The sequence below is a fragment of the Octopus sinensis genome, linkage group LG17 (assembly GCF_006345805.1).
Source record: "Octopus sinensis linkage group LG17, ASM634580v1, whole genome shotgun sequence".
NCBI lineage: Eukaryota > Metazoa > Mollusca > Cephalopoda > Octopoda > Octopodidae > Octopus > Octopus sinensis.
The window spans coordinates 57463255-57478234 of NC_043013.1; positions in this window are offsets into that span (position 1 = coordinate 57463255).

Genomic DNA, 14980 nt, shown 5'->3' on the forward strand with positions numbered 1-14980 from the left:
GTTTTCAGCCAGCTTTTTGTGCATTCCTGTTAGATATTTCAACCAGAAGTTGGGGATCTTGTCATGCCCAGGTGCCTTCCAGTTGCTTAGTCTTTGCAGTGCCTGGGTGACCTCTTCAGTTGTTATGGGGGTCCAAGTTTGTTCAGATGCCGAGTTTGTTATTTTGATACTCCTTTTTTTTGGTGGTTCGTTCGCCGACCATATTTCTCCCCAGAATTCTTCCAATTCTTCTGCCGGTGGTGCTGCAGTGACTTCTATTTTATTTTTGCCCAGTTCTTGGTAGAACTTTTTGGGGTCGGAGTTGAACTTTTTGTTCTGTTCAAAGAAGCGTTGGCGTTTCTCGTACCGGCGGATCCTTTGAGCTTTGGCAAGGATATCTTGCTTCAGCTTTTCTTTTATCTCCGGCAAATCTTTTTCTGTGGTGTTATATTTGCGGAGCATTTTTGTTCTCTTTTTGTTGCTCAGTAGCGTTGCTTGTTTGCTGATTTCATTAAGAATCGACAGGTCTTTTCTAATTTTTTTTATTTTGTTTTGGATGTTATTTATCCACAGGGTTTGTTTGGGTGGTGGTACTCCTGTTCGGGCGGGTTTGGGTGAGTATCCAGCTTCTTTTGTGGCTGCAGTGGCTGCTGCGTATATCAAGTCATTTAGTTCAGTGATATCACTTTTTTTTGTTTCAGTGGCTAGTTCAGTGACGGCTAGTTTATGTTGTTTATAATTGGTGTTGTTATTGCGTTTATTTTTATTCTTGGGATGTATGGTCGGTGGTCCATTTTGAGCTCTGTGGTTTTTAGTTCTTTGATTATTTTATTTTTTATATTATCATAATCATTAGGCTCCCCTTCGTTGTTTACATCGTGTTTGTTGGGAATGTTGCGTTTGTCTTCGTGTTTTACAGTTTCAGTGTTTATATTATTGGGCATTGTTGTGTGGCTTCTATCTACATTTTCCTGGTGTATGTTTTCTTTTAGGTGTTCTATTTCTATTTCTGATATTTTTTTTGTGTTGAGAATGTATCTTCGTACGTTAGCTAATTTATTAGGGTTCATTGCTGTATCCAAGTCTAAATCTCTATTATTTTCCTTCCATATTTTATATGTATGTGTTGTTGTATTTTCATTTTTTGGGTAGAGTACTGCTGTGAAGTATGCGTGTAAGATAGAAATGTATTCCTCACGTGTCCATTTACGTCTTTTGGGTTTTATTTGCGGGACATGAGGTACATTATTATTATTATTATTATTATTATTATATTATTATTATTATTATTCTATGTTTGACTTTTGCTTTACATTTGTACAAGTTGGCTCCAAGTCTCACCCAGAGACCTCAAGAGACAACAGGTTGGAAGTTCATGTTGTTGTTATGCCTAGTGTGCCATATATTTGGTTTTGTATTTAGTGTTGTACTAGTGAAAGTCTAAAAAACCATACAAAAATTATGTTTGTTTTAAAACTTGAGATTACATAAGAAAGTATTTTGCCTAGGATATGAGCAGTTCCCATGAGCACTATCTTTTGAATTTCTGCCATTTTTGGGTTTCCTGGTATCTGAGTTAGGTAGCAATCAGCCCCTTTCGCTATCATTCCCAGGGCACCTATGACAACAAGTATTGTTTTAGTCTTCAGGTTCCACATTTTGCTGATTTCTATTTCAAGATCTTTATATTTGCTCAGTTTTTGGTAGGTCTTGACAGATACGTTTATATCGATTGGGACAGTCATATCAATGAGGAGGCATGTTCTTTGTTTGAAGTCTTTCAATATGATGTCTGGCCTATTTGCATCTATCTTCCTGTCAGTTTGAATGGTGAAGTTCCAGAGGAGTGAGATGTGGTCATTTTCAAGCACTGGGGGTGGTTTGTGTTCCCACCAGTTTTTTTCATGGGGCAAATCCAGATTTTTGCAGATTACCCAGTGAATATATTGTGCAGCTCTATCGTGCCTGTTGAGATACTCTGTAGGCGCTAGAAGACTGCATTTGGAGACAACATGATCAATGGTTTCATTTTGTTGTTGACATACACGACATGTTGTGCTACTGCCGTTCTTTAATATGTTGGCCTGGTAGTTCCATGTTGGTAGGCATTGATCTTGAGCTGCTATGATAAACCCTTCTGTTTCAGATTTTAAGCCAGAGGCCATTAGCCATTACTGGGTCAGGGCTTTGTCTTCTTCTTCTTCCTCTTCTTCTTCTTCTTCTTCTTCTTCTTACTATTGTTATTATTGTTATTATTGTTATTATTATTATTATTATTATTATTATTATTATTATTAGACAATACAAAGACTGCGATGTGATTCTAATAAACAATTTATTGGTTGAACGATATTTCGACGGCTTGTCTGTCTCTTTGTCGAGTTCAGAATGAAAAGTGATAGATATAAATTCAAAATTTCACCGAGAGCTATCGGCTTTCCCACGTTGATGCACTTTTCTCGTTTACAAAGAGTAAAAGGTAGAAGAAGGAAAAAAGAGAAAAAAGAAAAAGAAGAAGGAGAAAAGAAGTATATCTAATCAAACAGTTTTGTGTAAATGTGATGAAATTCTGTCATTTTATTTATCCCTTCATGGCGTAATTTTAATAAATCACAAACTTATATCTCCTCATGAATATTGAGTACCGAAAGTTTAGCAGATTCAGAATATTTTCTGAGAATACGCACTTTTAATTATTTTTCAAAATTGCAGCCGTTTGAAGCAAAATGTTCAGCAAGTTCTATCGAACTACTGTTATTGTGGCTGACGTCACATCTACGCCCATTGAATCTTTTGGTTAATTGTTCCGTTGCACAACCTACATAAATCAAGTTGTGTTTGGTGCATTCTACTGCCTACACCAAATGGCTTTCTTCCGTGAAAATGATAATATTTCTGTTATGATTCCTGATGGGATTCATTTGACTCATCAGGGTTTACCTCTCTTGGATTTTTCAAGGTGCAGAAACTGCCATGTTAGCTTTCTTGGAGTCTGTAGTAGAGGTTCAATGTTTTATTATAGCTTCATTCCGTCTAAGGGCTACAATAGACAGCTGAGAAAATATTTGAAACTAGAATAATCTTCCGCTACATACGGGTAACGTTCATGTAACACTTTTGAAATGCCAGCGAGATTTCGGTGCCACTTTATCCCTAAAGGAATTCTGTCACAAGTACTTTGTTTGCTAAAATTATACGTGCACGTTTAACTTTCCTTGCTAATCTTAGCCAAGTCTTTTGCAATTTCCTTTAATTGTGATTCACTGTAAATGCGTTTGACATAATGATGTATAAAAGCATTTGCATGTTTCCTGTAAACCCCTATGTCAGTACAAAATTGTTTATCCTCAAAAATTGGGGGTTTCTGATTTGACCGAATTATATGATGTGGATGATTGGAGCAGCGGTGGAGGTTAATGTGAGATGACATGGGCTTGCAAAATAACTGTCACTATTCTGCCTCCAGAAAACTTAACTTTGTGTCAAAACTTCAATGCTAGTTGTTGAAAAACTAGACGTAAATTTTACGTTGGACTTAAAACGTTTTTAGCATAACAGTCACAGAAATGCAAGAAGTCAATAAACTATCCTGTGATTCTTCCCAGGCAAAAAAGATATCATCAATGAACCGTAAACCGTAGTATTGGTTTATGACCATGTAGGGATTTGAATGTCTTCCGTGACTGTGTCTCAAATTTCATTATGAAGACATTAGCGAAATTAACTGCCATGTGGGTACCCATGGCACAACCCCTCGTCTAGTGGTAAAATTTTTGTCGAAACTTCATTGTGTTAGTTTCTAACACAAATCTCAATAGCCTACAGACAAAATTAGATGGAGTACTTTTGATTGACCGTTTTCCGAAAACATTCATCCATTCTCTTAGCTCTTTATCGTGGTTAATATTGGAATATAAGGAAGAAATATCCACGGTTACCAAAAAACAGTTTTCGACATGGCTTCGAGGTTTAAAAAAAGTTGTTGATTTTAGACACAAAGTCAAAAGTATCCCAAATATCGGAACTTGATCTTTTTGCGACAGGGAATAGAAAGCCATGCAGCCACTCCGAAGGTTTGGCTGTACAACCATCATATCAGCTGCAAATTGGGCGCATTGGAGGAAATCTTTTGAAATTTTTGTGCATTTTGGAGAGACCATATATTGGTTGAACGATATTTCGACAACTTACCTTTCAAAATGAAAAGTGATACATAGAAGTTCAAATTAAAAATTTGAACGGGGACACCCAGCGTTCCCACGTTGATAGAATAACATCATCGTCTTCAATTTTCAAGTTTACAACTAGATGTATATAGAAGGAAGGAGAGGTAGGCCTAAGAACTGGTGGCGGAGATCAACACAAAAGGAACTAATGAAAGGGGGACATTCATGGCAGAGTATAAGTACAGAAGCCAAAAATTATGCGACATGGAATTCAACTATAAGTGGCCAATACTCCGCGTTGGAGGGTTAAAGGCATAAAGAAGAATTTCTTCTTTTTGACCATAAAATCCTGGATTCAACCTTATTAATGATATTGTTTTCCTCCATTTCCGGAATTAATTTGCCAAGTTCTTCTTTTTATTGGAGTCTGGATCGACAGGTAATTCTTCATGTGAAGTTTCGTCACTTAAAACTCTTCACAAGCAGTAATATACTCACTTTTGCCCATAATTACATAAATGCATAATCCTCCGATATTTTAATAACAATCGCATCATTATTAGCTAGACGACGGAGTGTCGTAATGCTGGGAGTTTGTGACGTTATTCCAGGACTTCTTGCCAATTGTTTTAAAACTTACCTTAATACCTGTCTGACAAGATTTTCCTTTTATTTTATTTTCTTGTTTTTCTCTTTTTTCTTTTTTTCTCTTTTTCCAATTGTAAACTTGAAAATTGAATACAATGATGTCATTCTATCAACGTGGGAACGCTGGGTGTCCCCGTTCAAATTTGCAATTTGAATTTCTATGTATCACTTTTCCTTTTGAACATAACAAAGACAGGCAAGCTGTCGAAATAGCGTTCAACTAATAAAACATCTATTGCAGTCACATCGCGCTCTTCGTATTCTCTATTTACCTTTGTGAGGAGTTACGTCAATCCTTTAAAAATATTATTATTATTATTATTATTATTATTATTATTATTATTATTGTTATCATTGCCATCATCATCATCACTATCATCATGCGGAATTAATAATAATGAAACAAAGATTTCCTATTTCACAGTATTTCCGAGACAATTAATCTTAATGAAGACAATTTCTGTTTAATTAACTCATTTGAATTATTTAAGAAGTAACTTGTCAGCAATAAATTCAATTATTCTATAACGAAGTCCATCTTGGAGACATATCCTTATTGAAAGACAGAACCAGAATGCAGGGAATAACCAGGTGATCTGGGCTGTTTAGTTTAGCAGCAGCGCTTTCATCAATCATTTCTATGGAGGGTCAATACTGAGATATATATATTTTCTTGTTTTGGTTGTTACATAGAATTTGAAGTCAATCCCAACAACACACACAAGGAAGGGCATTATGAAAACGAAACACACACACACACACACAAACACACACACATACACACACACACACACACACACACACACACACAAACACACACACACACACACAACACACACACACACACACACACACACACACACATCCTCAAACACATATGCAGACGTGCAAAAAACAATTAAATTTTAAAATTTGGCAATATTTCAGCATTCTCAACCTTTAATAATTAATCTAAAGGAGTTCTCTCAATGAATGCGTAAAAAGAAAATAAAAAATGACGGCTTTTGTACCATATTCTGCTTGCGTGTATAACCGAAAGTTGTCACGCGAAACGTATGTTCCTTAGAATACGCTGTCTGTTGATTGCAATTAACAAAATTTTGTTAAAGACTGAATGCCATGGGTTAGTAAGTTGAGTACACCACCACACCGTAATAAATATTTGACTAAGTATTGAGTACTTGGAACTTTTTCTTTATCACATGTAGCTTACTACATGTGCATATATACCCATATATATATATTTCCCTTTAGATTTTCTTTCGATCTCTCCGTTTTACTTTCTCTTTCACTTCTGTCTGTCTTTATCTGCTTCTCTTTGTTTACCTATGTGTCTGTCTCTCTCCCCCCTCTCTCTCTTTCGCTCTCAGTAACGATTACGTTTGGACAGGACTCGTGGAGTACTCCACACATGAGCCCTTTCTTTAGAAATGGACCAAGGTTCGGTGAAGCTCAATTGCTTTTCATAGATAAACCTGTTACGGTATAGAAACTGTCCAATAACTTACTATTAGGGGTGTACAGCATAGAATGAAATAAAGAGCCACAAAGACGTATCTATTCATATAATACCTAAACAAAAGATGTATACAATGCATTCATGACTTAACATATACACACGACAATAGACAATATACGTTACACAACAAAAAAAAACAAACAAAATAGATACATCCATCTCTATTTAAAGATATCTTGCATGGCTCACATCTTTCATCAATTCTCTATCACACAATACACACACATACAGACACAAACGTTATCACACACTGTTATAGATTCACAAGACATACATACACAACTTACAACTAATGGTCATACTCCGCCCACACACATGCGTGTACGAAAACAAATATATTTCTTGTTTCATAAACAAACTCCTATTTACAGAATTCGAAGCGTATCGATGTACGATTCCTGATGATTTTTAGGGAATTTTAAGAAAGAAGTTTGCTACAACGATAAAATACAGAAACTATTATTTCCGTTTGTCATTTACTATTATTAGTTGGAGCTAAACTGACACTAAAACTTGTCATAGAATATTCTTTCTTGAACATTGTTGCTTCTGTTAAATCTTCAGTTACAGATCTGAACGTATAGTAAGTTTCAATTAAAATTATCAAGATTTGAACACTTGGTTTATTGATTTCTGTTGCAATAATGAGACTTTAGTATTAGAATTATGTTAGAATTGCTGGTTGTGCAGTAACTAAAAGTCAACATCAAAACGAAAGTAAATATTGGGTTCAGTGAAGGTAAAAATTGGGTTCTATGACCTGCAATTTTGGGAAGTGGGGATAAGTCGATTACATCGCTCCTTGTACTCAAATAGTACCTGTTTTATCTACCATAGGAGATGAAAGGCAAAGTTGATCTCGACGGAATTTGAACTTATAACGTAAAGATGGACGAAATCCCACTAAGCATTTTGTCCGTTGTCCTGGCGATTCTGGTTGCTCACCGCCTTCCCATGAAGGGAAAATATTGCAGGTTGTCTCTCTCTAAACAATAACTCACGTACTTATGTGTGTGTGTGTGCGTGCGCGCGCTTGTGTGTGTGTGTGTATGCTGTACAGAATTCTCTATTTCTGCAAGTTAAAGAAATTATTAAATTATTAAGCACGTCATTTTTTTGTAATTTCAAATTTTAAACTTCGGTTTTGTTGTCCGTTTTATATAACTACTGATGATCTCTTCAAAGTTTTTAACTGTGCGAAGTTGATTTTTTTGTTTAGTAATGTTTTTATTACTAGATTTCAGGTCAAAAGTTGAGTGAGCACTGTAGAGAACCATCTGCTCATTAATGGAAAAGTACGGTGGGACAGAAGGGTAATGAAGATGCAGCATGAACATTTATTGCAGAAGAAATTGTGACAATCCACTGGAAAAGGATATCAGCAATGGACATGATAAGAGCGAGGAACATAATTTTCATTGTTGTATATATATAGAGAGAGAAAACACGGACGGATATTTTCCAGTGACGCTGGCGAGATATTACCGAGTTCCAAATGCAATAATCATTAAATTTCTTACGGAAAGACAATTAATTTCGAAAAAGGCCAAAAAAAGTTGGCAATTGCATACTGTGTATAGATATGTGCGTGGCGGGGATAGAAGTAACAGAAACTGAAAATATTAATTGAAAATTAAGAATGCTGGAGATTTAATATGACCTGAGGAATAAACATTTGAAGGGAACAGTCTACAGTGCACACTGTACAGTAGTATGATAAAACACGGAAATAAGTAGGAGTTTGTCAAAGTAGATATCTGAAAATATGCAAAATTTCTCAAGAACCAGATACTATTGGCGCAGTATGAGAAGAAGAAATATTCAAAAGTCTAATTCCTTAAAAACACGAACATAGAGAGGAGAGAAAGAGTAAATCAGATAAATGGGGGAAGGTTTACTTACATATGCTTCCATCGTGTCTTAAATAGTGAATGTGAGGGTGATAGTTTCGTAGCAGACGGACTGATACAGTTTAGTTTGATTTACCGATAGGAGTACTAAAACTTTTGGTTGAAGAAATAAACCTAGGAAGAAATTTTGAGTTAAATATAGGAGATTTTGGCAAAAAACATGAAGGTGGCTGTATTTTATGAGGTGCGAGAACGTGAAAAACTATCTATGCTCAGAAATATCATTGACAGTTGTTTCCCATTCACCGTTGTGGTGGATCGAATCATTGAAATGTCAGAGAAAATGCAAAAGAACACTTACTCCTTTTTTTTTATTTTCTTAGATAAACTTAATCCCTATGCACTTGTTGAGATCCTAAAGAAGAACTCAAGTCCCTATTCATCTGCTTTTAAACGACAAGTGAAGTGATGTTCTGGCTGGAGTATACAGACGTTGTTTCAATGTAATGTATTCGTAACACTCTACACTACAGCCAATGCAGACATGCACACACGCATATATATATATATACATGCAGACACAGTTTATAAATTGTATACACTCATTCTCTTTCTGTCTCCCTTTGTCTCTGTCTTTCTTTCTTTCTGTCTCTATGGTGAACCCCATTTAAAAATAATGCTACAAGAGAAAGATTTGAAGGATTAATTTTGATGGTGTTCGGAAATAGGCTTTGGGCATTGTGGGTAGGAGTTTTGTTGTTGTGAGGGATGTAGGTAGGATGTTATCGGTCCACGAGATGGAGCTGACCGAAATCAGATTGTCTGTAAAATGTAACAAAACAAATAAGTTAAATAAAACTATTTGGTGGCCTCCTGACATTATTACACATTAGCAACATGTGAACTGTGTTCTACTCACTAAGCAATGGTCGGACAAAAACGTTAAATCGACAGGAATCTCTGAGTAGAACTTGTGGTTTTTGGTGGTGGAATACAAGTCAAGAGTATAGGAGAAGTCAATATGCTTACAGGGGAAACAAGATTATAAACACGGTGACTGGTAATTGGATGAGGATGGTCCTGTGCTTAGGTTTCTTTGTAAACGTGGGAGACGTGCACGTCTCCAGGTGTTTTAATAATGTAAACGAGGTTGGTGTCTTTGGAGATAGGTGTGAAGTGAGATTGATGCAAGAAAAAGAAGAGGGATAGAGAGAAAGAAAGAGAGAAGAGGAGATGGAGAGAGAAAGAAAGGGAAACAGAAAACGAAAATATATAAACAAAATTCTAGAAGCTCCTCTTAATATTTTCTACTTCTCAGGGGTGTCTGTTTGAGCTGATTGGGTTTGAGGTTAAAGTCGCTTCTCTTCGTACAATTTCTGCCCGTAATACCAAGAAGTGTACAACTGAATGTCAAGTTGCCTGTTGGCACCGAATGGGAAGTTGTATTGTTGAGTGCATTAACAATGGTAGCTAAAGCTACGGGTTTCATAATACTGGTTTCAAATTTTGGCAGAAGATCAGTAATTTCAGGAAGGGGTTAAGTCGATTCCATGGACTCAGATGCTCAACTAATATTTATTTTATCGATCCCGGAGGATGAAAAGCAAAATGGACCTAGGCGGAATTTGAACTCAGAACGTAAAGGCGGACGTAATGCCGCTAAACATTTTGCCTCGCGATTCAGCTTACTCGTTGCAAGATTGAATGATTTATAAAACTTAATTTTAAAAATCGAAGGCCAAGCCTTAAGCAACACACACTCCCCCGTACACAAACACGCTCCACCACCGCAGACACACTCCACACACGCCTCTCACACACATGCCACCACCTCAAGATAAATATAGCCTGAGGCTGGGATACTAATAACTTGTTTTCGTTTGTATTTTTTAGCCCCTGGTTAGTCCCGATTGATTGGAACCGGGCCTGAAAACATTCAGAATTAGTAAATGGGAATAACGTGAAAGAGGCTCGCTTATTGATTCGCTAGGTTCCAGTTGGTTGACTGCGCTGGTTTTCAGATAGGCAATGTTCATAACTGCGGAAATAAAATATATTGATAAAAGATAGAAAATTAGGACAATAAGCGTCATTGTAGAATGAGAGCATCAGAGAAAGGATAAAAGAATTCGATTTGTTATCGAGAGGTTTGTTATGGAGCAGCTCTTTTGTTTCCACCTGGTATTGATCAAATAATGAGCAGTGATTGAAGAATCAAAGTGACTTGGGATTTCAGTGTCTGTTTAGAAAAGACTGGGTCAAAACTTTTATGACAGCCAGCTAGTTTACTCTTCACACCATATTAATTTCGCACTTTCTCCATGGAACTATTTATATGTCTGTCTGTCAGTCTATATCTGTGTACACACATACACACAGAAAACAGACACACAAAATCAAATATAAATATAGGTACAGAGATATATACATTTATGTCTATGTATTCATATATATATATGTGTGTGTGTATGTATACATCTGTGTATAAATGTTATATATATATCTATATATATATATATATATATATATATATATATATATATATATATGTGTGTGTGTGTGTGTGTGTGTGTGTGTGCATACATACATACATTCGTAGATGTGTATTTAAGAAGTAGTCAGTTTGTCTGGAGAGAAATCCGTTCAAACTGAGCGTCTTATCTATTTCTATATTTTCCAAACAATTTATCGGAAGACAGATTGCTAATGAAACACAGAAAGAGATAAGGAGAGAGATAGGCAGAGAAGTAGTGTGTGTGTGTGTGTGTGTGTGTGTGCGAGAGAGAGAGAGAGAGAGAGAGAGAGAGAGAGAGAGAGAGAGAGAGGAGCGGAAGACGAGTTAACAATGATGAAAACAAAGAGAAAATTGTGAGAGGAAAAACGATAAACAGAAATATTTTTAGATATTTCTGTAAAACATCAGCAATTTGCGTTGGACGATGAAGATAAATTCTTTACTGTTTGTAGAGAGTACTACCTATCGATTATTAGCACCGACTCATTCGTGCTCAAGTGCAATTGCTACGAATCTCCAGTCTTAGAATGTCTCGTTCGCATATTTCATTGCTACCACGAACAATTCCAACCGTACTCGTCGTCCGATTGGTTTCTCCTGTCATACTCTTACGCTTATCTATTACTCGACTGCTTACAACTATCAATTCAGTGGAATAATCTGTATGGGGTCATTCGACTTGTTATCTGAAAGTGGTAATTCATAGAGGATAACCATTTTACGAAGAGAAAGGCAGAAAGGGCATGGCTGGAATATCTTTGCCCAAAAGACAATGTCAAGAAATCAACAAAGTTTAAAGGAACAAAAATTCATTCAGATAACAACAACAACAAAAAACAAGAAAAAAAAACAGAACAAAAAACATGTGTAAGCGTAATGTGGTAATCTTTATTTCTAAACTTTGCTGTTTCAATTCTCAACTTCTCATGTACACGAACGATATCTTAAGATAACAGTTGTTGATCATCTCTTTAATATCTACCCATTCCTACAGTTAGAAATATTGCATTAACACCTACCACTCTATCTTGGATATAATGGAAATATTTAGTCACCTACCTTGCAGAAGTATATTTCCAGAAGCATTCATGCAACATGTCATCAGGTGTTTATCAATTTGGTTATAGAGAGTTCACTCTGAGGTAGAACTCGTGGTTCATAGAAAACGATTCTGCAATAATCACAGTTAAGCTTTTCTTGGTCTTGCGATGTAAACAAGGCTGTGCATCCAGATTTATCTTTTACATGACAGATGTAGCCCAACGAAAAAATGTCGCTGAAAAACATCACAGGTGAAACAATCACAGACAAGAAAGTCATAATACAAAAGTTCAAATTCAGAAGATGACTTATTTTATTTTGCATAGTAACTCTACGTATTGTTTGTCTGTTCATATTGGTGTAATGCCATGATATAAATTATGTTGTCATCGTGTACATGTGAGGCATTGCCAATTACCAAGAGATTAAAACTAATATCTGTTTAAGTAATATTTATAGAATTTAAATAAAATGAGATGTTTTTTTATTCTGAGTTTTGCAAAATTGTAACATTTTTCTCTGCTATTTTATTCCATTAACACATTTCCGTTCGCCAGTGTTTCTACTATTCTACGAATTAGAATCCAATTATTAATTTATTCTGCACGCAATAACTTAGAGATGTTCAGGTCTAGCATCAATTGCATTAGTCGGGCCAGTTTGTGTGTATGTGTGCGGGGCTAAATGCGTAAGGCTACAAACATCATGGGAAATACTCACTACATCTTTAACATTTATTAAAAACATAATATTAGATTTTAATTTTTACAATTTCTCTCAAATATAGTCTTTGCTATTCCTAAGCAAAGTAATTGAAAGCATCCCTTGAAATATATACATCAGTAATAAATCGGTGACTGCATGCAGTTTTGGGCGCTGGGAAACTTTCTAAGTAATGTAAAATCGAAAAACCCTAAATCTCAGAATAATGAGAATGTGGATCTAGAATTCGAAAGGATTGCACGATGCATATTTATGGTTATCATATGAGAAACAGGGACAATTACTTTCATTTTTCAAAATTATGTTATAACTGTTCTATAAACACTGATGAATTTTAATATTCAACACACACACACATACACACCATAACATACACAAATATAAATGGGTCGATAAAATAAGTAGTAGTTGAATATTGCATTCAATATAATCAACTGAACTGCTCTCTTAAATTTATTGGTCTTGTACCAAAATTTGAAACAATCATTATCATCATCATCATCATCATCATCATCATCATCAGTAGTAGTAGTGATATACATTATTCACATTATTTACATTTGACGATATTTGTCCTCGTCTTGTTTGTTGTTAACGCAACGTTTCCGCTGATATACCCTCCAGTCTTCATCAGGTGTCTTGGGGGTATAATTATTATTATTATTATTATATTATTATTATTATTATTATTATTGAGGTAACTGCCTGGAATCGATCTCGGAATCTTGTGGTTAGTAGCCCGCGCTCTTAACCAGTACACCATATGCCCGTGATACTATCATCATTATGATGTGTTGTGACTGTTCACTGAAATTTCTTTTTATATTTTTTACTTCCAAACATTTGAAGAATTGAAGTTCTTTAATTCAAACATTTATTGCCTTGATTCAAAATTCTCCAATTTTTGCTGAAACAAGCGTCACCGCTTTTCATCCCTTCAGGAGAGTAAGTAAGTCGAAATGCTTAATTAATATGCAAAGGTTTAATGAATGGAAGTAATGTGATAATATCCCAGCTAAAACATACATCTATTCAATAGTGAATAGATGAAAATGTGACACATATTACAATAGATTGTTTAGTTACTAATCATAGACGAATGCACTATCAACCAATCGTATCTCGATATATCCAATATGTTTTTGCTTATATATTGTCACGCTGCTATCCGTTAATCATAAACACAAAATCCACTTAATCTCGAGAAATAAATTGCATAATGAATGGGTTCAAGACACATTTGAATGAAGGATAGAGTTGAAATTTTAATGTTTCGAAATATCGGCTTTGATAAGAATCTATTCACTTTGTTTGAACGGTTAATGAAAATTAAAACAGGGATACTGTTAACAAAAAGCGGTAAAATACTAACGAGATAATTAGATGAGTGCTGAAAGACGGTTTGACGCATAATTAAGGCTCACTGAAATCTGCAATGTTCAGCAGAAGCTAAGGCAATTTCGCACGTTTATTATGGAGTTTAATCAAAGACGTGGGAGAGGAAGAAATAACAGGGTGCCAGATAAAATGCCACTAAGATTGTAATCTTCTAACTGCGAGTTCACATCCGGTCCTTGTTAACGGTGCCTTTCATGTTTCTGATTGATAAAATAGGTGCCAGGTTTTATCTTGGGATTCTTCATAGGAAATGTATTTAACGTTAAAATATTTCACATTTCATTAAACACGTGAGTGTCTCAACATACATTACTTTATCAGGATTAATTCACACACACACACACACACGCACACACACACGCACACACACACACACACATATATATATATATATAATATATATATATATATATATATATATATATATATAAGAAAACAGAGGGCTATTCCGTCTGGTCGCTTACCATTCTCGCAGTCGAGACCTGCTAGCTCAAGTTGAGACGGGAAACCAGCCGCGTAAGGACCTCTTCTGAATATGTCATCCAGTGCGGCGTGTCGGGTTAATCAGCTCACGCTAAAGCTGCAGGATAAAGGATGTAGGACGAATTCATCTTCTACTGCTCGGTAGCGACAATTGTTCATCTCACAGACGCAGAGACCGAAGCGTCGGTACACTCCGATACGGGTGCACTCATCATCTGGAAGGCTAGCGTAGATAATGCGCCGGTATTTGGCTGCCAAGCGAAACTGAGGCAGGCAAGATGGTGCTGGTCTAATGATGTATCTGGCCGTGCGAGGTTGGACTTGCATTTGATGCCGCCCCAGTGCTTTGGACATTCGTATGAGGAGACCGACGACAGATAGGCCGGCAGGGTCAGGTCCACTGCAGATCGGAGACCAAGGCAACCGAATCGGCAGTCTGGCGCAGTCAAAAATGATGTTAAATAATTGCTGCCGCTTTTGCAGTTGCTACTATTTTTGTTGTTATTGTTGTTTCTGTCGTCGTCGTTGTTGTTGTTGTTGTTACTATGCTGTGGTCCTGCATTAAGTGTAAGTCCGCGAGGTGGCAAAATGGTTAACGCTTCTACTCAACGACAATTCTTCCGGGACGTTACGTTTCTGATTTCAAATACCAGAAAGG